Source organism: Pholcus phalangioides, unplaced genomic scaffold, assembly GCF_987345545.1.
Source record: "Pholcus phalangioides strain wild (caught in Gottingen) unplaced genomic scaffold, Ppha-v1.0 ptg000032l_1, whole genome shotgun sequence".
Lineage (NCBI taxonomy): Eukaryota > Metazoa > Arthropoda > Arachnida > Araneae > Pholcidae > Pholcus > Pholcus phalangioides.
Window position 1 is genome coordinate 4,509,361 of NW_028301622.1, and position 27,718 is coordinate 4,537,078.

The 27,718-nt window shown below is 36.9% G+C and overlaps 1 protein-coding gene across 1 annotated transcript in view; it reads right to left on the bottom strand.

The window, feature by feature from the left end:
- LOC149066807 (uncharacterized) overlaps positions 1 to 22,388 on the bottom strand; it is a 70,927-nt gene extending 48,539 nt beyond the window's left edge. The window contains exon 1 of the mRNA XM_089253205.1: positions 22,229 to 22,388. The gene's annotated coding sequence lies outside the window, so the exon portion shown is untranslated. The remainder of the gene's footprint in view (positions 1 to 22,228) is intronic.
- Positions 22,389 to 27,718: the final 5,330 nt, after the last annotated feature.

Consider the following 27,718-nt stretch of genomic DNA (forward strand, 5'->3'; position numbering starts at 1 on the left):
CCGGCCATCAGTTGCTGTAGTGGCGCGTGGCCGCTCTTGCCCTGGTCGACGTCTAATATTTCCTGTTTCTTGGAATCGATTCCACAGCCTTGCAACAACACTTCTGGCGACTCCAACAGCGTCCGCGACACTACGTTGTGTTTGCCCGGATTCCAGTCTGCCTATAACACGCCATGCCATGGATTCCGGTAAATCATGTTGTTGAGACATCCTCAAGTCACCTTGTGTCAAAAAAAAATACTGCGCAATCGAATTTCACAGTTACGGCTGTAAAACAGACGTTTCTGCAACATCCCGATTTCTGCCCTTATCTCCTTTTTCTGGTTTTTGACGTCATGGACTTTGATTTGCATATGAAGTTTTCTATGGATGATTAATTTTATGTTACTTATCGGTACACATCTTTGCGTAATTTTGTTAAAACCATGTGCTCCCCTTATTGTTTTGAGCAGTGTAGATATTTAAAGGTATTTTGATTTTTGAATCACTATTTATTGTGCTTATATCCGAATTTAAATAATTTTATTTAGATTTTTCTTTGATTGAAATCATTATATCTTCCGTTTTGATAGCAATTTGTATCATTTATTTATATATATTTTTTCGATTTCAATCATTTCTCAATTTTATCACTTTCAATTATTATTTCTGAAAACAAGGGGCCTGTGTGTGTGATGCGACCGCACACCCGCAAAGTCGGCCATGTTAGAATCAAATTAGATCAAGTGGATTACGAGTTTATTCAAGCTTATATTTTTTACTAAACTAGTTCGATTATTTTTGTGTCAATTAAATCATTATTTATTGAGTCATTAAGATTATTATTATTATTTTTTTTTTTTTTGTGTCATTCGAATTTTTCTAACAATATTTTTGAGTCACTGGAATAATTATTTCCAAAATGTTTTTTTGAATCATTTGAATTATTATTATCTGCAGAACATTATTTGAATCATTACAAATCGATTTGCTTGATGATTTCTTGAATCATCGAGCAATTTACTTGAACCATTATCATCCGGATAATTAGTCATTCAAATAATTTCATTTCAAATGGGCTCTTCGATGAGAGTTTTAGTCATTCTAATCATCATCTGATTATGTTTACCTCCCTTGAAACCTTATCTTTTGATTCACGTGGTAAATATTTTTAGAATCATTGTTCACACAGTGAATGCTTCCAAAATTCCCATCGCAAAAAGTAAATAAATTCTGAAACTAAAGCTGTAATTTTTGTAAGTTTTAGAATCGTTTATGTTGCATTTCATTTTACGTGAGACTAGTATTTTCCAAATAAACAGAGAACTTTAAATTGCAAATTATTGTAGCCCCAGGTGTATGAATAACTCACTAGATTCAGGCATTTCAAATGCCTAAAACGCTCAGCCTCTCGAGTTGAATCCTTTTACAAATTTAAAGCAGCTGCCTCTGATGAGTAAAAGGATAAACATGCCCGTCTTTTTGCAGAATTTTAACCATTTGAATATGATTTACGGAAAGTTCACCGCCATGCAATTCATCGACAGAAAATTCACTGTTGGGAGAAATTCACCTTCAAAAGTTTGACGCGAGTCACTGAGCTCGTCTTAAATGAGACCCATTTATATATTACGCCGGCAGATTTTAAGCCATTTTTGAGCCACCCCCCCCCCCCCCCCCCCGACAGTGAAATTTCTTCAGCTCTGCCCTCTACCTCCCTGGTAACGACTATTGGGATCAGAGACGTAAAAATACCTTTACATGCGATTAAATCAATTTCTGTTAATTTCAATGCTATGAACTCAGATTTGTTTTCAAGAAATTAATTGTGACCTCCCTCCCTAAGCCATATATGACCACCCTATGGCCCGCGGGCCAAGTGTGTCCTTGGTGTTATTTGATGTGGCTCACCACCTCAAACGTAATTTTGTAAAAATTAACTGAGCGTCACATTTACAGATCGCTTAAGTGATCCATGGCACAATTCTAGAGCATCCAAGCAGCCCGAGGTACATTTTGCATGCCACTCAAGTAGTCCCGTGGCATTTTCACAGTTCACTTAAGTGGCCAGCAGCACGTTTACAAATTAACTTGAGTGACCCACCTCGCAGTTCCAGAATACTTTAGCGGCCCTGCACACTTTTCTAGAGCACTTAAGTGGTCCGCAACACATTGCTAGATAACTTAAGTGGCCCGCAACGCATTACTAGATCACTTAAGTGGTCCGCAACACACTGCTAGATCACTTGAAGGATCAGCGGAACACTTAGAGATCACTAAAGTGACCCTGTGGAGGACTTATCAATAAATAGAATGTTAGTTTAGGTACCCACATTCTAGCGAAACGTTTTTCTCGTTTTTGGCACACTTAGTAAAGATGATATTAAGAATATTTCATATTTCATAAAAGGTGGTCAAAGACGTAAGCACCACACCCCACATCGATGCTGACCTAATACATGAAATGTCCCCTAAGTGAGTGAGTTATGACCGAGTGAGTGAGTCAGTAAATGATGCAGTAGTTGGAGAGTAAGTGACAGAGGTTAGGTTCCTAAACCGATAGAGTAAGTGACCTAGTGAGTAACTGGGCGACCTAGTGGGTGAGCGACCCAGTTGTAGACTGAGTGATCTAGTGAGCGAGCGAGTGACAGAGAGGGTGAAATCTAATCAGTAGGTTAGCGATCCGAAGATTGAGTGCACGACGGAGTGAGCAACGTAGTTGGCGAGTAAGTGAGTCAGAGTGGGCGACGTAGTTAGTGAGTAAGCGAATGACAAAGTGAGTGACCAAGTGATTCAGTGTGTAACGGAAAGAGCATGTCCCACACTGAGGGGTTAGCGCACCAACTTGTCGGTGAGTATAAAAAAGGCTGATATTTGGAATTGGCAATCGATTGTAAATCCCGGTCTAATTAGCGCTCGAGTGCAGAAAATGACCGTGGTACGACAAAAAAAAAACACAAACGGAGTGAGTTTATGATAGAATGAGTGACCTAGTGAGTGAATAACAAAGTAAGTGAGTGAGTAAATGAGTGACCTAGGGATCAAGTGAGTGAACGACATACTGACAGAGTGACATACTCACATTGTGAGTGGGTGAACTGGTGAGTAAGTGAGTAAATGATCTGGAAATGTTTTGACAGCCACTGAAACAATCTAAACATGTGCCACGAGCACTTGAGTGGTTCGGGTATTTATCACGGGACACATCAGATGAGTCCTAGAGGGCTGTATTTGGCCCGCGGGCCATGGGTTGAGCGAGTTTGATGTAAATCCTATACTTGTGTGCTTGCAATTTCCAGTGCAACTTTAATCCCGAGTGCGTTTATTAGAGCGACAAAAAATTAAATTTAAAAAGAAGAGCATTTTTAATCAACCCCTGAATCATAAAACGCTACAAATGATTCGTAACTTTCACAGAATATTTAAGAGTTGTGGCAGCAAGCATGGCATACCGAAGACAAACCAGGCCGGTCAACACACGAGATACTACAGAGGGTCAGAAACAAGATGAATAACGGAAGAGTGGGAGCATCATGTTCGTTACAGGGCATGACTCCTTTGCCACTAACTTGCGATGGTTTAAGGTGGTACCGTCAGACAAGTGCGGGTGGCCAGATAGGCACTAAAATGCACTACACAACAGCCTGCCCGCACACGGCACACCTACGTTTCAAAGCATCAGACGAGTGGGTGGACCGCAGCCTGGACAAATAATATTCTGGACAGACCTGAGCTAACGAGAAAACTTTCAGATCTTGTTGCATTCCTGGGGGGATAACCGAGAAAAAGATAGGCACATGGGTCGAGAGAGTCCGAGCAGACGCAACAAGAACCGGCACTGCTAAGGCGCTCGACGAGGCTATCCACCACGGTTAAACCTACCTCGTCGGAGTCAGAAGATAACGAACCATCTGCGACCGGATCAGGGAACCCAAATCTGGCAACCCACGTGAATAGAAAATCTAGAAAATGGGTAAAGAGGCAGGGACCGACTAACTGGTATACAGGGAAAATAAGCATGGTGCTCACCAGTTAGCCCAATAGAAGAGTTGACAAGCCCACACGATATGACAGCAAAAGAGACCGAGAGCCCATGATCCGCTTATACCGCACGGCGAATCGGAAAAAACAGGCCAAAGGCTCACTAGCTGCGGCTAGTGAGCTTTAGTCCGTCAAAATATCGTGCTAGCTGCACAAGAAAAGAGGCGAAGAGGCAGGCCACAGCTAAACCAGCATTATTATTTTCTTATTATTCATTATTATTATCATTTTCTTATTGTTTGTTATTAGTATTATTTCATTTTTTAAATTTTTTCCCTATTATTATCTCTCATTTCTGCCTTTTTTTCATTCTTCTCTTTCTGTTCCCTCGCTTGACCGGCCGGCCAGATGGAGTTTTTCCGGCCTCAACTGCGCCCTCCGGGGTACAGAGCTTCTATCGCTGGAGCCTGGCCGTGCTCGGTCCGTTTAGTTAAGTTTAGAAAACTTGACAATAAATATGACGCACACTGTGAAGAAATTTAAAAGTTTAACAATTTAGTGTTTGATGAGATATGAGAATTTTGAGTAAATGATTTTTAATCACGCATGCGCAGAATATGTATATTTTATTTCCCCATTATTTGATTGCCACATATATTGTGCAACTTGTACGAAATTCCAGTTGAATGTCGTGAAAATTCATAAAGATGTCGTTGATACAGTGAGATATGATTTAAGTAACTTGCTGAAAGAAGCTGGATGATTTATTACCCATATAACATGTAAAGTCAGACATGTCGTTCATGTTGCATGGTGGATGATGCAACTGCTCGATGTGGAGAGACTCCAGAATAGGATTAGGCTGGTTAATTGACCAGCAACTAGGGATTGAGTGCAGTGATGTTAATGGCTTAATACGTGCCGCTGGAAGTGAAACGGACGTACGGTTCTTCCCCGTTGATTCGATGGAGTGACGGATGGTGCCGTCCTGCTGTAGGTCCGGCACGACCATGTGCTGCCAGGGTGTTCGTACTGGTCATTTGCGTGGGCCGGATGTCCGGTGATGCGATGCCGGCCGGCGTTCTTGATGGCTGGCAGGGCTTTCCTTTTTCCAACGTGGCCCAGCCGTAAGGTGACCTGCTTATATCCCACAAGGGACAGAGCGGGGACCACGTTTGGTGATGTGTGTTCATGTTGCATGGGGGTTGTATAGTTATTGAAAAAAAAACCTTCTTATACGGCTATTTGTCCTCAAAAAACTAATTAGAAAGTTATCGCCCTGTCTTTCCAGTGGCTGTCAAAGAAAATTCCTCGCTTCTAAGTGCCGTATTCGCTGAAATATTCGAATTCGAACATTGGAGAAAATTTGGGAAAGAACAGCAAAAACGAACATCCGAGCAACGCTTCTTTTCCTTATTTATCTCACTCAACTTTCACTGACTCGGTCACTCGACATCGGAATGAATCGGATTCAGATGAATAGAAATTTCTCTTTACGATGAATTAGCGGTGAATTTCCCGGACGTTCTTTTCCCTGTGACCTGTCACTCCAAGTGTCATTAAACTGCTCACAATAAATCAAAGAAATAATAATAAATATCAAATCTCACATTGTTACAGGTTTCTTTTTTGCAGTTTTCTCTTGAACATATCAGTTCATATTGAAAGCTATTAACACGCTCCTAGACTTCATTCCGAACATAAAAGAAAATATTTTTCATTAGATATTCATTAAGTTCAAATATTTCATTAAAAAAAAAAGCTATTTAGAAAAAAAGAACGTGTTATAATTAATATATTTAATTAATTTCTGTTACACGCGGTAAAAAAAATGGTTCTAGTAACCGCTTAACCGAGAGAATATCCTCTTAAATGTTTTTCATATTTTCCCCCCCCCCCCACCATTTTTCACCTCAAAGATGAGGTTTTTCTCCTTTTTTCATTGTTTTTCACTCCCCGTTCCCATTATATTCTTTTGTCCGGGAGTCTTTTTGCCTAACTTTTAGTTCATTAAACGCGTCTTTTTAGATTAAAACCTATTATTTGTCTCGGGGTTTTTAATTAACGCGAGAGGGAGAAAGGTTGGAGTGAAATGCGTGTGTGGCATTGGACCGATATGCAAATGTGTTCAAACGCTTCGGGAGGAGGGTAGAAGAGTCGTCTTCTCGTTAATTAAGCAAAATGATTAGCAAGCTGCACACAATTTCAGCATTTTTAGCCTTAAGGGGAGGGGGGGACTGTAGGACATTTTCTTGTGACACCCGCCATGTTGATGTCGCACCTTCTCCTAAAAGTACTGAAGCTGTTCTGTGACGTCACGGCATTAAGATGGATACTTGGAATTTCAGCAACGTTAGGAGATGCTTCGAATTTAATGGAGGGGGAGGTTGAGTGTGTGCTCTGTGTGTGTGTGTGTATGAATTTTAAATAACCGTGACTCGCTATTTTTCATGATAAGCTGCTTTGGGTATAGCATCGCGGGGCTCAGAAGGATTAGTTTTCAGAGAAAATAATTAAAATGTTGTTAAGGTACCATTATTAAAACCTCACGCGTATACAAGGGTTGGCGAGCCAACGCAAACACGTGTGACGTTGAGAATTTATATTAAATATCTGAGTTTTCTGTTGTTATATGTAGAAAAGTTACATTGCCAGAGAGAGAGAGAGAGAGAGTTTTGGATAGGACAATTATGGTCGTATATAAGGATGACAGTTGTTTTGATTGGACACTAATGAATTGTCAATGTTTGGCGATTGATTCTGCATTGATGGACCTGTGAAATGATCTCTTATAAAAATGTTTACGTGAGATATTAGAGGGTGACTTGCACCCGAGTGGTCTGCGCATCAGTTATTGGCGGATATGTTGCATCTCTGTCCAGTCATTCATTATCCCCTCTGAACAGCAACTACTTAACCATATACACACCTCGTAAACTTAATTTCTAACGAAATAGTACATGCCGGAACATGTTGTGTGTGTTTGCGTGCTTGCGCGGCTCTAACCGATTCATGTTGTCAGATTTGTGCTTATTTCGTGTTCTTGCTGGTACTGCCATATGTTTTGAAATGCAAAAAAAAAACTTACCTGAACAGTAGGTAATAGAAACATAGCTCGTTAAAATATCACACCGACGAAAACATTGTTTGTCGAAACATCGCTAATAAAAACGTAGTCCGTCAAAACATCGCTAATAAAAACGTAGTCCGTCAAAACATCGCTAATAAAAACGTAGTCCGTCAAAACATCGCTAATAAAAACGTAGTCCGTCAAAACATCGCTAATAAAAACGTAGTCCGTCAAAACATCGCCTTGACAAAAACGTAGCCCGTCAAAACATCGCCTTGACAAAAACGTAGCCCGTCAAAATATCCCGAGCAGCTACATAGCCCGTGAGAACATCACAAACAGAAACATAGCCCACAAAACTATCGCCCTGACAATAACGTCGCAAACAAAAACATATAGCCCGTCAATACATCCACCCTGACAAAAACACAGCCCGTCGAAACATCCCACAAACAGAAACAGCCTGCCAGAAGATTCCTAAAAAAGAAACGTATAGCCCGTCAAAACATCGCTCTGACAAGACAATCGCAAACAAAAACATAGTCCGTCTAAGCATCGCCCGACAAGAGCATCGCAAACAAAAACTTGTTAATTTTTGGACGTCAAAACAATCGCAAGCAAAAGTATAGTCTGTCAAAACATCGCCCTGACAAAAACACTGCTCGTCGAAACATCCCACAAACACAAACATCTCACCAAACATCACCCTGACAAGAACATCGCGAGCAAAAAGGTAGCCAGTAAAAGCATCTCAAACAGAAACGTATAACCCGTCTAAACATCGCCCTGACAAAAACATGGTCTGTCAGAGCATTACTTGGAAAAAACATAACCCGTCGAACAGCACAGACAAAACACGGCTCATCGAAACACTGCCGATAGTATACACATGGCTCGTTGAAACATCACACTGACGAAAACATCGCCGATAAAAACATTGCAAATGAAAAAAATTTTGAATAATAAAATAAGTTACAAAAAAAATTAAAAATAAATTATAATTAAAATATGCATACTAAATAAAATAGATGGCATGTTCTTCTGCCGATGTTTTTGTCACGGCGATGTTCTGGCAGGATACGCTATTCATTTCCATTACCAGTACAGTTTATGTATCACAATTTATTTTCCTCCCAAGCGTTTTCCTACCGTAATTTCAGCTAAAAAATTGTTTCCATCCACAAAAACCATAATCTACTTGTAATCTACCAGTAATAACACTTATTCAGTGTTAAAAAACATCTTTCTAATAATGCTACTAAACTGATTTATTTGATCACCTATTTTTGTTCATAAATTTTTCCCCGAGCACACTAACATGTAAAAAAGAAGATATTCAAATCACGGACCAGTGCCAATTACTGAATTCAAAAAAATATATATACAGAGATGCCGTGACGTCAGTGCTTCATGCAAATTAGGATGTTTGGATATGTGTATATGAGTAGAATCCATTCGTCTTCCAGTGCCTCCCAGAACGGACTCGAAACTCCGCGAATTAAGCGTAATTATCATTTGCTGCTTCATTTCCGTGGGCGAAAGGGCAATTAATTGACCATTTTTCTGCCGTTAATTCCTATAATTAGCGGTCACGTGCTTCGTTCGAGTCTGGAGTGTTATACGCTGATCGTACGTTGCTCCATCTTCGAGCAATGAATTATAATGACGTTGTCTGTCCCTTATTAATTTTTATTGCTCGGAGAATGTTTGGGCGGAGATTGCTGGAGACTGTGATAAACACGAATGTTGTATCCTCTCTCTCGATAATTGTGACCTCCTCGTAAATAAATTCCAGAACAGCATGACCATCTGTAGCAATCGACGTGAAAATGCGTTCTAGGGGGAATCGGATCAATGATACAGGTTGATGATCTGATCACATACGAGATAATTCTATCTTGGACATTTTCATTCCTTGTTAGACCAAGACTTGTTCCTGGAATTGAATTCACAAATGCATTCATTGGCAAGGATACCACGTAGGAGTTTATGATATTTGTTAGAGATTCCTCAGAGAAATCTGCCCGGAAAGCACGAGATAAAATTAGCAATCGCAGATAAACCAAAATGGGTATACTAATATGTAGATTTTTGGGAGTGAGTGAAGACATACGTAGATTTTTTGTGATCAATGAAGACATACAATTATAGATTTTTCTAGGTCAAGGAAGACATATGTAGATATTTAAAGCTTAGTGAAGACATACGCAGATATTTTTTGAGCTTAATGAAGACATGCGTGTAGATATGTTGAGCTTAGTGAAAACAGACGTAGATTTTTGTATGTCAGGTGAAACGGAGGGTATTTTATATTTAATAAAGAAGAAAAGTATGTGCAAGTTTTTAGAGCTTACGTGACATTTTTCAACCCTGGAAACACAATAGTAGACTTTTGTAGTTCAGAAAAACTGTCAGATATAGATTTTTCAGACATAAAGAAAGCATGCGCAGAGATTTATGGTATTATTAAGTCATACGAGGATTTTTTTGGAAATCGGGGAGGAATGCGCGGATTTATGGCATCTACAGGCAAGGCTTGTGAAGATTTTTGGAACGGACACAGTAACTTGAAGCTATGAATAGGCATTTGCAGATCTTGAAGCTATGAATAGGCATTTGTAGATTCTTTTAGCTCCGAAAAGCTGTTACAGAAAAATATTTGAAAAACTTTGTAACGGATATTTGTTATCGTTCTCAAGCACTACATTCTGTGTACTTTCCAATATACAGGAAAAACTGTCAGAAATACCCCCCCCCCCCAGAGCTGACGATAATTATTTTTCTTAAGGGTACATGTTAGGCCCCTTTCACTAGGGGCGGATCCGCATACCCTTTCACACGAGCACTAAAGATGTGGGTGTTTCGCCCGCATCTTTAGGATGAAATTCGTGCATAAAAACTATTTTTTAGCAATTTTTGTAATTATTTTTCTCCTTCACCCCTGATTCAGTGCCCATAGGCATCCTGAAGGCATTCTTTGGTATTTTAGTCTAGAACCCCATAGAATATGGGTCTAAATATGTCTTCATTCCGATCCTCACAAGTAGTCGATGGGAGAAAATGTCTGTAAATATTTTCAAAAGATTTTGAAAAAATATCTGTCTTTTCGGAAAAATATGAAAGAAAAATTCCAAAAACATCAAATGTTCGAAAAATGCAATCCAAAAACATCCAAAACATTCGATGTTCCAAAAAAAAAAAAAAAATTCAAAGAGATATTAAAGAGTTTGCACGCAGAAAAAAAACGGAGGGGTGGAGACTTTCAAAGTGACTGTGCTTAGAAATATTCACATCACAATTCTGTCTTAGGCCGGGATTACACTATAAAAGTTTGATAAAAGTTCGTTTATAAAACTTGGAAAATGCAACCAATAGGCGGATCAGTTAAGTTCGCTCGAATGTAACAGATGTGTTTATTGGTTACATTTTTCAAGTTTTATAAAATAATTTTTATCAAAGTTTTATAGTGTAATACCAGCCTTAAGCCGGGATTACACTATAAAAGTTTTGTAAAAGCTCTTTGATAAAGCGTGAAAAATTTAATCAGTAACATCACCGGTTGCATTCAACAACCGATGCGCCTATTGGTTGAATTTTTCAACTTTTATAAAAGTTATTATATTAAACTTTATAGTATAATCCCGGCCTTAAGTCCGGATTACACAATAAAAATTTTATAATAATTCTTTTAAAAAAGCAACTAATAAATGTATCGGTTGCATTTGCAATTTATTAGTTGCTCTTTTCAAGTTTTATAAAATAACTTTCATAAGCGTTTTAGAGTGAAATCCCATCCTTAGATTAGTCTCACTTCTGAAATATAAAATTTCATTTTTTCAAGTTCTTTTAAGACTGAATATCGAGTAAAATAAACTTGTAGGTATCGGGGGAACCACCAAAAATATTCAAGTGCTAGGGCCTTCAAACGTCTTAATCCGGCCCTGAGTGAACACCGTACGTGGATAACATTGTTTAGTAAAAGTATTTTTTTGCAAGTTTAAAAAAATTAACAATTAAAAAATTTAAAAAAATAACAAAAATTTAAAAAAATAACAAATATTTAAAATAATATTTCAGATATTTATATTTTTTAAATAATTTAAAAGATTTAAAAAAAATTAAAATTTTTAAATTAAATTTAAAAGTTATTAAAGTATGTAGTCAATAAAATATTCGTAATGAACAGAACGGCGTATAATTTTGGTCCCGTCAGTGGCCGTTGTTGACAGGTTTTATTGTATAAAATTTTGAAATATGGACAAAAGGCAGTTAAAGTTGCTATATCTCAATCTCAGAAGTAAACGGAGGGATAGACGTATGTAGGTACATTATATTAATGAGCAGGGACCATCATATGGTGTTTTTAAGGGTATTTATGGCAAATAATTAAAAAAATTCCGTGTAAAATCACCTTCAAAAAGTAGCCAAAGATGTGAATGAATTCGCTCCGCATCCGCATCGTCTGAATAGCTCCGAATAAACCTATTGTCAAAACTTCTATGTGCGGATGCGGAGCCCGCACTTAGGTTTTGACACATGCGGACGACGTCCGGACCCGCATGAACATTTCCTAGGTGCGGAGATTTTTCGGCTCGTCTGAAAGGCGCAGTATATTCCAATTGTTAAAACTTCTTCCGGACCCGCGTCCGCATCCACTCCTTGTGAAAGGCCTCTTAGGTAAAAAAATTCGTCTGCTCTCAATTGGCGTGTGTACGAGACTATCCTCCGCACATCACTTAGGCTAGCAGCGTTATTAAGGAAAAGTCTACAAAATGGGTGTGATTTTTTGGTGAAATTGATGGTCTTAAAAAAATTTAGGTGAAAAATTCAGACTTTTGAGGAAAAACCTGCGTGGGTGCGGGGATATTTCTTATCATGTATTATAAAAATCAAATTGGTCGCGGTAGCCCAGGTCGATAAGATACTCTTTTCGCCTTGAGCAATATGGAATGTTTAGAGGTGTCGCGAGTTCGATACCCGATTCGTCCTTGTCACTGTACAATATGACCACAGAAAAAGATTACTACCATAAGAAGTGTATTTTTAATTTGTATTCCAAATATTATTTCCAAATATTTATTTGTTTCCAAAGTTAAATAATACATGAAACAGTGAAATCTCAATATTTGTTGTCAAGAGGCCTGAGCCTGTACAGAGCAACTAATTAAAGATAAAGACGAAAGAAACAAAAAAATAACACAAAACTTATAATAAAAATAAAAAAATAAAGAATAGTTAAATAATGAAATGAATTTTCAAATAAATTTTTCGAATAATTATTCTGATATACAAGTTCACATTTGATATAATAACAATTGATATGAGGCAACTACAGGCGTATGGATAATAATATAATTCGCTTCTATAATTGAAAATATACATCTATATCGTCTATTGCTATTAGAAATTCAAAAAGGGATTTTTTAAATGATGCAAACCTAGATATATTCTGCATTACCAACGGTAAAGCATTAAATAGTTTAGGAGCAAGGTAGTAAAAATGTTTGCGAAATATTTCTTTTCTAAATGAGGGTATGCGATAAATTTCGTTTGGTCTTCTCAATGATATGGACTCTCTTTGAGTGCATATTGATTTATTACGATATATGTAGAGTATGATTCGGTAGATGGCGTTATGTCTTATGGGGAGTAGGTTTAAATTTCTATAAATTGAGATTTGAGAACGAGCACTGTAAATAGTTTTAAAACATCTGTTTTGAATAGAACAAATAGGCAGCAGATTTGTCTTGTAATCGCCACCCCAGATGATGATACCATAATTGACAATTGAATAAAACCAGGCATAGTAAATTTCTCTCAGAAATTCTGCTGTTACCTTTTGTTTCAGATAATAGAATTTATATACAATAAAACGTAGTTTTTTCGCTATTTCTAGCGCATGAAGTTTCCATTTTAAATTGCTATTAATATTAAGTCCTAGATATTTGATATTTTGTACCTGCTGAATTTTTTGGCAGGAGCAGTCGAGGTTCATCAAACATATTGGGCTATGGAATTTTAGATTAAAATCAATTTCAGAGTAAATTAAGTTGAAATGAATGACTTTAGTCTTTGAAAGATTTAGGGTTAAATCATTGGCTAGGAACCACTTTCTGATTAAGCACAGGTCTTGATTTATTTTAGTTGTTAGTGTATTAAGATCGTTGGAAGAATATAAAAGAACTGAATCATCGGCGTAAGTAATCATAGTACCATGAATATTTAGTTTACATAAGTCGTTTATGAATATTATAAAAAGTAAGGGGGCTAAATTTGATCCTTGGGGGACTCCTCTCTGTATAGTGATATAGTCACTTAGTGTGTTTTTAATTTTAACTCTTTGTTTACGATTGGTTAGATATGAAGTGAACCAGTTAAATGTATTACCTCTGATTCCAGCAGAACTGAGTTTCTCAATGAGAATTGAGTGATTTACATTGTCATAAGCTTTTGAGATGTCTAAAAATATGGCCAGGGTAAATTTACAGCTGTCAATACTGTTATAAACAAATTTAGAGAAGTTTAATAGAGCGTTTTCGGTACCACGTCCTTTTATGTAACCATATTGATTTACAGCAAAGAAATTTGTTAGGTTAAGGAATTTATAAATTCTAGATGATAAAATTTTTTCTATAACTCTAGAAAAAATTGGGAGAATCGATATAGGTCTGTAATTAAAAAGGAAATTTTTCTCTCCAGATTTATAGATCGGAGTGATGGTTGCTCGTTTTAAGGAATCAGGAAATGTGGCTGAATAAAAAGAAGTATTAATAAATTTTGTTAGAAATTCGACATTATTTCGTGCAAATTCTTTAATAAGATATATACTGTTACCATCGTAGTCAGGTGTAAAATTCTTGTAGAAGCTGTTTAGATTATTTAGGACTTCAGTATTATCTACATCAAACAAAACAAAAGAATTTACAGCTGGATATAAATAATTTTTGAATTCATTAGTGTCGTTAAAAGCTAGATTACCATTATTGATATCTTTAAAATGGGCGTTGAATTGATTTGCAAGTTCCAAGCTGTTAGAAAAAATTGGAAAAATTGTATTTTGGTTTTTATGATTGATGGTATTATTAATGAATTTCCATTTCTGATGGTTTGAATTACATTTAATAAATTGTTTTCTATAATATTCGTTTTTAGTGTTTATGATTTTCAATTTCAGTTCCCTAGCTACACAATTATAAGCAGTTTTAAATAATAAATCATGAGGATGTTTCCTTAATCTGATATATAATTTTTCTTTTCTCTTGATCAGGGCATAGATTTCAGATGTCATCCAATTTTTTTTAAATTTGTTGTTTCGATATGTTACAAACTTAAAGTTATTGTTAATAGAGTTCAGAGTGGATGTAAAATACTGATATTGTAAATTTAAGTCGATATTATTCAACCAGAGGTATTTATAATTGTTAAAATAAGTTGAAAGTTTTTTTTTATCTAATAATTTTAGAGGGGGATTTTCATTAGATTTGGAAATTGGAATTCTGTCATAATATAATTTTAAAAGAACGGGATAGTGATCGGTTAAATCGTTGATATATATTCCAGAGGAAAATGATATTCTATGATTTTGATTTTTTATAAAAATATGATCGATACAAGTCGAGGTATCTTTAACTCTGGTTGGTTCATTTATTAAGGATTGAAATCCAACCTGAAATAGATTGTTTTGATAATCAAGTACATCGGGATTATTTGTCAGTAAATCTATATTCATATCACCTATTATTATGATGTTTCCATAATTTAAACTTTTTAAGACAGAATCCAGTTCCGTGTTGAAATTTGAGATAGTAAAACTGTGAGAGCGATATAGTGATATTAATGCAATTTTCAATTTTTTGCTGTATGATAATATCATTTCTGCCGTTGACATTTCACATTCGATTTGATTGAAATTCAGCAAATTTTGTGTATAAACTGCAATGCCTCCCGACCGATTACTATCTCTGCATTTAAAATACGAATCAAAGCCTTCAATTTTATATAAATCGATTTCATTACTGTAGATCCAAATTTCGGAAAGAAAGTGTACTTGTATTAGTTAGCGTACTTGCCCCGTATGTAAAGGGATCCGGGTTTCGATTCCCAGAGGAGACAAATCACTTTTCGTTCCCAATATTAGTTTCGGCATAACAGCCAGAAAGTTCTACTTTTCAGTATATTCCGGGCCGAAAAAAAAATACCCTCTCTTGAAACACTTTTTAATCAACGTAAACTTAACCTAAAACAATTCTTCAAGCAAAATCAAATCTTGAATTTGGAAGCAAATTCAAACTCAATCCAACAAACTTGATACAAGTCAACTTTGGTTCTAAAAATATCAAGTTTAATTATATATCTAAGATGGTTTGTGAGGAAAAATACCATAAGGAATTTTATTCTAGAAACTCCCATCGAAAAATGACATATTCGAGAGTCGAGGGAAGAGTAAAATTCTTTGGCTAAAGGGTCATCATAGATGACTACGGATATGAAAAATTTAGAAGATGGAAATTTCCTGGATATGAATGAATGAATTCATTCATTCCTGAGGGAAATATTTTCCAAGCAGATGGCGGCCGTTATCAAGTCCCATCTTTCATTGCAATTTTATTTTTTATTTTTTATAGGGACCACATTTGGCTCCTTTCTCTGAATCGACGATGCCTGGAGCATCACAAGGAGAAGAAGAGAGTGATGACTCCTTCTTTTGATAATCCTCTTCGATTTTTTCCCAAAAGTCTTTTTCCTTCTTCCTTCAACTTCCATCTTTATTGAAAGAGTCGTAAATTTCTCTCTATCTGTGAAAATGGAGGGGGGACTCGCATTCATTTCAAGTACCTTACCTTCTAAGGAAAAAGTTTTTTCTCTGTATGTATATATAAGTGTACAGCCGTAACGTGCTAAGTAATCATCGCCGTGCACCGTGTCAAATACGAACTGCGTGTATAGTCAAATACGTAACCTAGAAGCTATATATTTGAAATAGCTTTTGTGTATATGTACAGCATAAGTCATTGACGTCTGACTCTCTTTTTTTTCTTGTGAGAATCTAGTATTTATTCGGGGAATGTTTATCTCTTGAAAATTGTGTTGTTGGAGCTTTGGAGTTGGAGAACTATAAAAAAATACTTATAAGAGAAGGTTGTTCAAATATTTTTTTTCTAAAAGCTTTCCGGCGCTCCCAAAATCTATAAATATCAAGTCTGAGCGTCAAGATCTGCACATGCCTACTCTGAGGTTTAACTTGTGCATATGCGGCTCGTAACTTCGAGATATGCAAATGACTTGATTGAGCTGTGAAAAATCTGCGTGAGTTCCAAAAGTCAGCACGTACCTGTAGATGACAAAATTCTGCTCATGATGGGAAAAAAATATCTACGGACGCGTTCGCTGAGCTCCAGAAATCTGCACCCGCTTTTCTTTAGTTTCTAAAATCTTTCCTGAACTCTAAAATTTTATTGCATTGCTAGGGATCCACGTTTCAAAACATCTACTTGTGTCTTCCTGCGTTCAAAAATCTGCACTTTTAATTCTTGAACTTCAAAAATCTGTACCTGCATTTATTTTGTTCCGAAAATCTACATCTGTCTTTCCTGAACTCATAAAACTTGCTAATGCGTTTCCAGGGCTGAATCGTTTCACAAACGTTTTTACAATCGTTTTTTAAAAACCTTCACCTGCTATACCTGAGCTCTAGAAACCTCCACCTGTCACACATGAATGTGGTCGGCTGAAGTTGGTTTTCTGTGGTTCCCAACTTCAAGGCGCGAATGCGAGCCGATCTCTCAGTTAAAAAGTCTCGCCACAGAGAGTAACAGGCCTACAACGTTACAAATATTCAATCATTACACTTCACTCACAATTTGAAGTATAAATGGCAGCACTGAATTATCATACACAACACTAGCTACACACTCAGACTGTTAAGTGTACACACTCACTTTGTTCCAGACTCTGCCACGAAGCTGGACTGGAAGAGATCTCGGCAACGGGATAAGTTCGGTGGCAGAGACCCTGGCGTTCATTCATGTCACACATGAATACAAAAGAAAAGCTACGCGTCTCTTCAACTGAGCTCCGAAAATCTGCACCTGCTTTTCTTTAGCTTAGAAAATTTGTGAATTTCTGAACCCTGCTAATGTGTCTCCAGAACTAAACCATGAGCTTCAAACATCTGCACATGGCTTCCCTGAGTTTGAAAAATCTTCGCCTTCCTCACTTGTGTTCTAAAAATCTACGTATGTCTTCACCGAGCTCCGAGAGTCTGCCTTTCTTAAGCTCCAAAAATTCACATCTGTCTTTACTGCGGCCGAAAAAAATCTTCACATGGTTTCTCTAAGCTTCTTGAATCTGAACATCCACCGTCTTATTCATATTTCTCTCAGAATAATATTTGAAAAAAAAAAAGTACTGAGCAGTTTTTAGAATCATCGGAATTACTTGGACCTTGCCTACGAAATTTAGACAAAACTTATAAACGTTTTATTATCTAAACATTTTACTATCTAACAAACATCAACTTATCTATGAAAGAACTATTATCATGCCTATGAATCAGACTAGGGTTTCTCAACGTATGGTTCGCGGACCAGAGGTGGTCCGCAGGCAGAAATGACGAAATTATTCACCCGTTGTAATTGATATTAGTAGTACACACATTTTTGGGTTAAAATAAAATTACACCTTCATAACTTAGGTTTGCCATATACTATCCAGGGGAAATGAAGGAAATTGCCATCTTAAATACGGGATATCATTAAATTTTTAAGAAAACCACAATTTACAGCTTCAAATGCAATTTACTAGTTACTGCTAAAATTGCTAAAAGGAGTGGAAATAATAGGGCGCTACAAATCGCAGTAAACCAAAATGTATTTCATGGAAAAAAAAATTCAAATGATCTAAAATGACCATATTTCATTGAGTAAAATAAAATTCGGTGTCCCGTAAATTGTAACTTGTAAATCGTAACTTGTGTCCCGTAATACGGGACACAAGTTACCCGTCATCGTTCCGTCCGCATTTCGCCCATAACTTTTACTCGTACGGTCACTGACTCACTCTATCATTCACTCATTCACTGGTTCACTCACCTACTCACTTAGTCACTCATAAGGTCATCCATACGCTCATTTAGTCACTCAATCATAAAGTCACTCATACGCTCACTTGGTCACTCAATCACAAAGTCACTCATACGCTCATTTTTCATACGCTCACTTGATCACTCACCCACTCGATCAATAATTCGATTATTCACTTGGTCACTCATACAGTCATTCACTTTATTGTTTGGACCATGAATTAATATGCCGTCAATCGACTGCTTTTACAAGGAGACACCAGTATCGATTATTAAGGGACAATGCTACGTTATGGTGTCGCAGGGAATTTTTCTCTAATAGGGTTGTTATTAAATGGAATAGCTTACCCCCGGAGGTGGTAAATTGTAACGCAATTGACACGTTTAAAAAGAAATACGATAAACATGTTGGGGTAAATCGAGAAACTATCCATACTTAGAATAAGATAACCACAAGCCGCCTGGCAGTCGAGTTGTTAGGGAGCTAGCCTCTCACTGTGTAGGTCTGGTTTCGAATCCCGGTTCGGGCATGGATGCTTGCTAACACTAATAAATTCCTTGGACGGATCATGCTGATCCCTTGGGAATACGTGATGATCACGTTATTTAAAATTTAAAAAATGTATTCTTTATGGGCATTGTATAATATTTTATCATGCATATATAGTTTTTGTAATTGCATTTTTAATTGGGTTGCTGTATTTTTCAAATAGTATATGACATCCATATTTGTTATGGGCATCTTTTTCGCAGCCACCTCGTTAGGTGTTTTACCTGTTGCGGCGTTGTATTTTTGTATTTGTATTACTTACAAACTCAAAGTTACTCACTTTGTCACCCAACAGTCACTCACCCACTCACTTATGAATGGACCCTGACGGCCACTCATTCACACAGTCATTCACTCATTCGCTTACTCTTTCCGTCGGGGCGAAATGTCCTGGGCAAAATGTCAGAGGGTGGGTGAAACGTCTGGGGGGGGGGACGAATATTGGCAGGGGCGAAATGCCCTGCTCAAAATGTCGAAGGCGAAACACCGGGGGTGAAATGTCGGAGGCGAATTTCCCGGCTTTCTATTTTTCCACGGATAAAAAAAATTATTATTTTGGTTATCATCATGTAAAACACATTATTCGGCAGATTAAGTAAGAATGACATTAATGTTATTAATAGGCATGGACACATTTTGCTTTAGGTAATTTGGGACTTTTTCATTCTTTTATGGCACAGCTGTGCTTCGTCGGGTTTTAGCCCCGCGCTACTAGAACGGACCCTCATGTATCCCGCTTATTAAGTTGCCGCAACGCTTAACCAGTTAATTATAGGTTCGCGATGATAGAGAGGTTCCAGAGGATATACACTCACAACGCCGCTGTTTTTTTGTTTTGTTTTTTGGTGCTTTGGACTGAGTCATTGGATGGTTGCCAGGACCACACTCAAACACTACTGAATAAAATCTGCTGCAGCTGTGGATATTTCGGACGCCTGTCCATTTCGGAATGGCAATTCCATCGAAATCGGTCAATTTTGAAGTCATTAATGTGAATCGAGGTTATGAATAATTTACTCCTACGTGCATTCCACATTGACAGTGAGTAGACCTAGTGGAACCTTCCGAGACCAAACTATCCTCTGGCACACATACACTGCTTGGGATACCCCAAGGCTTCGTCTTTTGTTCACTAAAACCATATTAAAATCTCCTTGACACTGGTCAAAAACTTCAGCGAGAACATATCTTGTATAACCGATTACGAACAGATTTAAAGATTTTCATGTCCGGTCGAGCTGACAGTAGGCTCGACGAAATGTCCTACGATAACTTTTTATGCCGTTGTAATTGCACGCAGGGCAGCAGCTGAGTGTGGAGGGCGGTAGGGAGGTCTAGTGCCTCCGGGTACTGAACCACGAAGGGCGCTGATTTTGATTTTCTACCGTTGCAAGCAACGGGAGGGATTGCAAAAATGTAAAGTGTCCCCGGGCAACAGAGTGAATTCTCTTCTCTAGTTGCGGCCCTAACTGCATGCGTGTATTTCTGGGGTTACACAAGTCGTGTTCAGGAACTCTGTCAGCAAAATAAGTACAGAAAATTCTGTAAAAGTTGATTTGACCTACTCTTGGCGGAATTTATGCCTCCCCTTAGACGAGATTTTTGAGGGGCGCGGCCGGGATTTTTCATGGGACGCTCTGTAGTATATTTTAGTGTAAAAAATACAAAAAAAGCATTCGTCTTGATCCTCCTGGGGTGAGGGCATGGCTGATAACTTCAGCAAATTTTGAAAAAACTCTGTCAGCCCTTGCCACACGCAATATAGCTGCAAATATATGCTACAATCTCAACTTTACTTAAATCAAGTGAACATTTCAACTGCTAATGTTGACGGAACGTAGAGAATTAACTCGAATCGTCGAAGGCTTTGAAAGAACCTAGAGTGATGGGAAACATTGTTGACACATATCGAAATTCATTCATTGCTGTGGGCAAAGCCGTTTTACGAGCACCACGTCACCCGGACAAAATTATGTTCTGCGGCCCCACCTAGCTGAAAGTGCTTGTCCACCAATTCATATGCACTCTCGAAAATCATATAGTACAGAATTGCATTATTACCATTATGATGAAATCTCCCCCATTCTATGAGCTTTGGGTCCCTGGGCCTTTTCATTAAGATGACCCATGCCTGGCTGTAGACATTGGTCCCCCCACATCCGGGAGCAAACCCAAGGAGGTCTCCCATTTGAAAAAGGTCTCTCTGTAGAAAGCCGACAGACCTACAACACGATACTGACATAACTTGAAAATTCAAGCGTTTCCATCTTATACGGTTAAGTAGTAGTAGCCCCAATCCGGACACCTCTATAGTGAACTCATAGCGTGAATAACTACAAAAATTATAAGACTCGTCCCCTCAACCACCAGATTGGATCCCCGTCAGCCAAAAAAAAGGTCTCACAGCAACGACCAATCAGACTACACTATGGTACATGGTACATCCGACTTCAAACCAAGCCTGTCAAAGGGTGAGTTACTGCCTGCTACCCACAAAACGGTGGGTTGAAGCCGATCAGACTAAACAAATGCCTCTCCAACTTGTGAAGGTAAAACCAACTTGTAGTCTCGAAAAGTTATATCAACCACAGAAAAAACGAACTTCACCCGATCGCGACTGTGTCTTTCTAACCTGGAGACTCCACAGGCTAGAGCGGGTACTTAGGCCAGGGTATTTATTGAACCCTTTTCCTACATGATAAAGTTATTTTATATTAAATTAACAATAAAAAAAATTGGGGCTGATTCCTTGGGTCTCTCTCCGGATGACTTTTCTTCAGTCTTTTTCTCATGTGAGGAACCATATCATCACAATCGCAACCATACAACCTCACTGCCTTCAAAACAGCCCAACACAAATAGAAGCTTTCACTAAATAACCATCACAAGAGATATCAAGCATGCACTTGATGGTGCATTATTGATGATACATTGGTGGTGCGATTCAACTAGATAAAATATATAACCTAATTGGATCCCTTGGGGTTCCATGGTGATTTCAGTTGACCCATGAGGGTTGTGTGAGATAACAATTAATTTGTTTTTCTTACATTATTATGCGCCGAATATTTTATTTTATAAAAGGGTTCGTGGTCTTCATTTATTCGGCGAAGGGGCCCTGGCCCTCATCTTATTGGAATAAAAGGATCCGTGGAATACAAAAGGTTAGGAACCTTAACCCTTTGAGCGGCAATTGAATCACCAACCCCCACCCCACAACCTCAAAATGTCATATCTTCATTTTTTAATGAAGAGAGAGAGTGAACTTTCTCCCGATTTTAGCAGGTACAAACTAAGGGGTATAGAAAAAAAAATTTCCATTCAGAATTCCACTTCACAAACTATCTCAGCTTGTCAATGTTAAAATAAGAGACATTTTATGAGGCGAGATATGTCGTCATTGCCGCTTAAAGGGTTGAGAACCACTGCTGTGGAAACTCGATATCAATAGGTGAATCTGTAAAAATTAAGAATTAAATTTCTTGATGTAAATTGAATAAAAATTGTAAGAGAAATTTATACCATTAACGAAAATTGAGGTTATAACAATATTTAGAGCAGTACTTACCCTGTATAAACTGGAATGTACATTCTAGCATCGAACGATACTGAATAACCACAAACAGGATAAAATCAAAAGAGCTCAGCACGTGTTGGAAAACAATACCCGGAGAAACAGCGATAATGACAAAAAAAAAAGACAATAGCCTCGGGAATCGCTCTTCACGTCTCTGCGGTGAAAACCACAATAAGGTGTTTTCACCTCAGAACAGATTGAGCATTGGCGAGACGTTCGTTTTCAGACAGCGCCAAATCTCATATGGAAGTTAGCCAAATTGGCATTTACTTCCCCCTCCCCCCTTTTCGCAGATGATCTTTCATGTTTGTTGATGTGAATGGATTTATTTCTCAAAATTAGGGTAGAAAAATAATATTCTCCAACATTTTTCTTCGAAATTCTTGTTCACAAATTTTCTTGAAAACCTAGAATAATTTTCACAAATTCTTTTAAAATTATTTTCTTAAATTATTACTTTTCTTAAATTCTCACTTGAATCACTTTTCAATGTTTCTCTGATTTTAATTAATTTTTTTTTTTGAAATAATTTTTATTAAATAAATAATTTAATAAATAATTTTTCCCTAAATTATTCTCTTAATTTTTTTGATTCTTAAATAATTTCCTGAATTTTAAAATAAGAAATACATTATTATTATTATTATATTAATGATATATAATTAAATCATAATATATTATAATTTAATTAATAATATATATATAATTATTAAATTCTAATAAAATAACTATTTTGATAAGTTCTGAAATATCTACATAATTTTCCGAATTCTTCTGAAATATTTTCTAAAATTCTTACAAAAGTTCTTGATTCAATTTTCCTAAAATTTTAAATAATTTTTCTTGAACTCTTCAATAATTCTTCTTTAAAATTCTTGAATAACTTTAAATTCTCAAATAGCTATTTCTTAAGTTCTTAAATACAGATTTAAGAACATATTGAATATTTTGAGAATTTTCTTTTTCTTTAATAATTATTCCCTCGTATGGCTTTTTTTTTCCCGTAAATGCAGCGAATCCCGTTATAACGAACTCCAAGAGACCGGAGAAATCACTTCATTATAACAAAATTTCGTTATAAAGGAATTCCAGGTATTTGCACTGTTTGTATGTAAACTTATCTGAGATATTAGAAAACTGTTCGTTTAACGAGATTTTCGCGATAACAGAATTCGTTAAAACGAGATTCGACTGTATATTGTGAGGAGAGGCTGTTGTACCTAGAAACAATATTTTTCAATTTTTTTTTTAATCTTAGGCCGTACACTATAATACATTAATAATAATAATAAAATACTCAAAATTACACTGTAAAAATTCATTTATAAAAAGTGAAATATGTAACCAATAAGGTTACCTGTTGCAGTTTCTTGACTATATCCGCTCACCTCATTATCTGGATTTTTCAAGTTGTATTGATGAATTTTTATGAAAATGTAATAGTATAATCCCGGCCTTAGTCAGTTTTTAACGTAAAATTTCAATAAATTAATTTTAAGTGTTTGTGTATGTTGTTGTTAAAATTATCAATACCTTTTTCTCACAGAAACCATGAAATATGGATTTTTAGAGAAGGCTAAAATGTGTTCCAAAATAAAACGTTGGTCTTGAAACATGTAATGCAATTTTAAATTTGAAACAGGGTGATATTACAAAGGCAAAAAATACAAATAAAACTGGGGGAAAAAATATAATGATTATTTTTAATATGAATGATATTTTGAAATGAAAATTATATTATATAAACTAAGAGACAAATTTGATTATTACTATTTACCCATAAGAGTAACAATAATGGAGTTAGGAACGTATTTATGTGAATTGAATGCATAATTATTCTACATTACACTTGTAGAAAGAAAAGTGGAATGATTTTACAGTAAAACCTCTCGATAACGAAAACACATGGGATCGAAAAGGTTGCCCACTTAAGTCCTTTAATCCCTAAGTGTCCTTCAATCGAAGGTAATGAGTCCCGTCGACGTAATTCCGGTGGCTGAGTCTTCACATTTTGTGTCTTTGAGTGGTCCGTGAAAGGTTGAAACCTGGTTTGGATCGAACTCACGCCGCCTTGTATGCCGGGCAAGTTGCAGGGCTCGGATTTGAGTCCCCGCGGAGGCAGAGATGAATATTTCTTACCAAAAAAAATCAGCATCTGGTACAGATGTGTGTTTACAGGGCGCTTAGTGGGCTATAGCCCTGGCCGGCGAATTCAGAGGGGCGGCAAATTTGTGGAATGAGTATCCATGAATTTTTTTAGAATCGAGAGAAGGACGGAAAAATATGTATAAATCTCTATAAATCCGCATCTGACCGGACAGCTAGGTATTCATTACTCACTAGTCTAGTAAGTAGTGACCTAGAGAGTTTGCAAGCACGGGAGTAAGTAAAAGAGTGGCTTAGAGCATGAGCAAACATGTGAATGACGTAAAGAGTGACATACAGAGCGAAGAACCAGTTCAGTGAGTGATCTAGAGCGAGTGAAGGCATGTGAATTATCAAAAGAATGACCTGGAGCATGTTTAAACGTGTAAATCAGTGTTTCCTAAAGTGGGTGATGGAATGTTCCAGGAGAGTGATAGAAGCTACGAGTATACCATGGGATCCTATGGATTAGCTTCAGTTGGGGAGCGATGAGGGAAAATATTGAAGAAAGGGGCGATGGAACAAAAAGTTTGGTGAACTGTGGTGTAAATGATCAAAAGTGACCTATGAAGCAAGAAACCATGTCAGTGAGCGACCAAAGAATGTGTGCAAGCATGTGGGTGACCAAAACGGTGTGCAAGCATGCGAATGACTAAAAGAGCGAGTTAGAGATTGTGTTGAGCATGAGAGTGACCGAAATAGTGACTTGGAGATTGTGACAGGTGTACTTGCAGGAGTGGATGGAGGCCAACACGGGGGAAAGAGTAGTAGTGATTAAAATTGAATGGGGGAAGGGGGCGGTAAAGTTCACGTAGCCCACAGGCGGCAAAACCATAAATGACCTCTGCTTCTCCACATATAGTCATTTTTTCGTATATCTAGTACTAAATGTTTTAAATTATCAAGTCGGAAGACACACACATCTTTCTAAACATATATTTAATACACTTTATTCATAGTTTGTAAAAATAGATGGCAGCACAAAATTTCACGCACCACACTGAATACGCACTCAGACTTGTTAGGTATCTATACATGCACCCATCCGGTAGTAAATTGCCCATGGCGATACACCGAAGTTGTGCTCGGTTTGAAAGAAATAAAGCAATAAATGCTGTTTAGAGGAAAAAAAATGCAAACCCACAAATGAAAATCCCCAAGCAATATTAACATCGGGATGAAAACAGTTATAACCAGTATTTGGTACATGGAGATTTTTTCCCATGAATATTTATAATGTTATGAAAAAATATTCCGTCCTGGAAAAATAAAGAAATGTTTGCTAATCCGAGAAAATATTCTGGATATTTTTTCCCTCTCAATCTATGTATATCTCCTGATATTATGTCCCCCCCCCCCTCTTTTTTTGAAAGGGATAACGATTCTCCCGGACCGAAAAAAAAAATCCCTATATTTTTTCCTGCAGGAACAGGAACCGGAAGAGTTCTTAGGAACGAAGGAGATATGGGAGGTGGGGGGGGGGAAAGAGGAAGTTCCTTCTCGTGAATGGAAGACCGTCCAACGATTTGCTGACGATAAAAAGGCATAAGTCATCCCTCCTTACCCATAATCCTTCGGTATACGTGTCTTTTCAACGGATCTGACTCCAGGACGAAAAAAATAGGGAAAAATGATAATAAAAAAAGTAGGGGAAAAAAATCCCCTCTCTTTCCAGAGATGGAGACATTTATGGATAGAAGAGCGGACACGGAACTTGATATGCGCAACAGTCCTGGAAAAATATTCCTTTTTTTTATTTTATTTGTTTTTTTTTGTGTGTCCTGGATATCTCCGGAAAGTTATCCAGAATCACCATATTTTTATTATTTTTTTCTGGAGAAAAGCGTTTTGGGAATTGTTCGAATTTGATAGCTCTGATGAATGATATCGCTATTTGAAAACGAAACTAAATCCATTCCTCATTATAAAATGATGTGTAATATGTATTTAAATTTAAAGTTTAACCGAAAGTTATATTTTAAAATAACAGGAAATTAAGTAAACTTTTTAATCTATAAAATATTAAAGCAACTGATTACGTGCGGGGCATTCTCTTTTAAATACAGCGTGGTTTATATCAGAATACACTGTATGGAAACAAGCCAATCCAATGAAATTTGTAAAATAACTTTCTTTAGATATTTTTACATTATGGTCTCAAAATTAGCTAATTTTCAGCACTTACGCCAGACAGTGTGCACTGAAAACTACAGCATATACAGTCGATCCCGTTTACAACGTTTTTTCAAAAACCTCAACTAAAAAACGTTATAAGCAGGAAATATTTATGACTAGAGCCCGGTAGTTTATGCATTAAAAACGGTCGAAATAGGCACTAAAAAAATTCATTTATAATTGACATAAAAAATAATTAAAACTAAGGTATTAAGGGTCTATAAAGTAGCTAAAAAATTAATTGCATTCAATCCCATTTACTGCTTGAATTAAGATTTATAATAACTGCGCTATATACCCAAGTTAAACTAATTTCAAGCCCAAAATAAAATGCCAGTAGACCCTGATTATTAGGTCAATTTCTGGTCCACCATTACTAGAGCGGAGCCGTAGAAAAAAATGACCTGTGGGACTACAAGTTGCGAATAATTCTTGTTTATTTGTTGTATTATTTGGAATGATCATTATCATTTCTATATTTGAAACACAGCTACATTGTAGTAAAAAAAAAATCAGTTCTTTTTAATATTACCTCGTATGAGGGACTCCTTCAAGCGCGGGGCCTTTTTTGGCCACATCTGTCACACACCCCTGAGGGAGACTGGTAAATTTAATCGAATACTACATATGTATGTAAAATAAATAGCCTCGGTGTTTTTGCAGTGCATTATGGTATAAAAAACCAAATCAGTAAAACGACATGGGACCCAGAGCCCTGTCTTCTCCTACCCAGTTTGTGTGAGCCATGACGACGTCAATTGATGGGGACAGCTTCTTGGGGACAGTCATCGGTCAGTCATATACAATGCAGTCCAATGCCTGAGTGCGGCATTTTTATGTGAAGCATGTGGAGAAACAAAAATTTTCTGACATGGGTTGTGTTCATCTGAAAGAAAATCATTCACGTCTAACACCATCCGGTCAAAGTTAATGCACGGAAACACCAACTTCTCTATCTCTCGGATCACTTTTATTCGCGTTTAAATGGTGCTGGAAAGGATGGGAGTGTGGCTTCTTTCGTACCGAGAGAGCTAGGAATTTGAAAAACAACAATTATTTTGTTCCCAATGGTCAAAATCAATAGATTAAGGACACTGAAATTCACTAATAAACTTAGAAATATGTTAAAATAGGCATTTATGGTAGGGAAACTTAAAAAAA